Source organism: Nanorana parkeri, unplaced genomic scaffold, assembly GCF_000935625.1.
Source record: "Nanorana parkeri isolate BGI_ZX_2015 unplaced genomic scaffold, ASM93562v1 scaffold712, whole genome shotgun sequence".
NCBI classification, from domain to species: domain Eukaryota; kingdom Metazoa; phylum Chordata; class Amphibia; order Anura; family Dicroglossidae; genus Nanorana; species Nanorana parkeri.
In genome coordinates, this window is record NW_017306980.1 from 362,604 (window position 1) to 364,055 (window position 1,452).

Genomic DNA, 1,452 nt, shown 5'->3' on the forward strand with positions numbered 1-1,452 from the left:
ACCCTCGCTCGCCGTGCCCGCCCCCTCCTGCACAGGTGCAGTGGGCGCGTGCCCGCCGCGGCCCTGACGTCATTGGAGTCTGCGGCCGTGACGTCACATTTCTCCCCCTCTTCTACTTCCTGAGATGGTCAGAATGCAGGTGGCCAGGCTGTAGGAAGAACGAACCTTCTACAGGCTTGTCCCTGGGGAAGCCCCAGGTTGTCACTGCTGACTGCCCAACCAAGTCTCTCTTTTTTTGCGTGTGAGGTTCAGTTATTATCATTTCCTAATCTCCAACTTTCAGTGTAGCCCTTTACAGGCTTTGCTTACTCCTACACTAATACGTGCTGCTCTGCAGCAGTTGGAAAAATTAGGAAAGCAAGACTTAGAAAGGGTCACATGACTGCTACAAAGAATGGATCACCTGATCTGTCATCAGAAGCCATCATCAGGGATCACATGACCTTAGGTGATCTGTCACTTTGAATAAAAAGATGAATTAATGTGCATTAAAAATGGTGAGAAGAGCGGAGTAGTGCCACGAGACATTGCCACTGACACTTATTTAGCCCTTGGATCTGAACTCAGCTCCATTGTATCCAAATATAGTCCCAATTCCACTCTCTTCAAACACCACACCATCTGCCATTCAGCATTTCCAGGAGCATTAGACTCTTTCTCTTTCTCTCTCTTTCTCTCTACTATGGTTCCTCCTGCTGACCCCAAGGCCACTAAAGGGCACAGTAGCGACATAGGGACCAACAAGAGGAATCATTGAGCGGAATGTGGGGGATCTGGTGGAATTAGGACTCACCGCCTGCAGAAATCGACTCATTGTCCTCTATTGCAAGAACAATGCATTTTTGAGAAGTGAGCAGGAAGTTGCGCAGCCATTTTTCATAATGGCAGATGCTGGGGCCAGCGAATCTAATGTCAATTAGTAGCTTTGACACCGCGGTGAAAGGAGTACAATTCTCTATACGTCTTTTGTTTTTGTAATGTGGAACCAATGTTGCAAGATAATTCGGAAACATAGCTCTTTTATTTTCCTTTTTTTTTTATTTTCCTTTTTTTAAACCAATATCTAAATAAGCAGCAGTATAGCCCTGTGTACACCTTGACACGTTAGAAGGCGCTTTAGGCTTAATTCCCAAAGCTAACACTCCAGCACACAGATTCACCCCCCCCCCCCCCCCTTCTAGAAATTAGACAGGTTATATTCAGTCCAATGAGATTTGAAAATCACAGTATTTTCATATGTCTTCTAAAGCATTATAAAGTCTTCCCATACTGATCTCATAACAATACAGGATCAGCACTGCACATCATTCTGCTGTAAAATACACAGAAACGGAGGATACAAACCATAGCTCTAAAACAAATTTATGACCAGTATGTAAGCTTAAACTATATGTGATCCCTAACAATGAACTTATACTACATGCTCCCTTCTGGTCTATAAAATATACAACT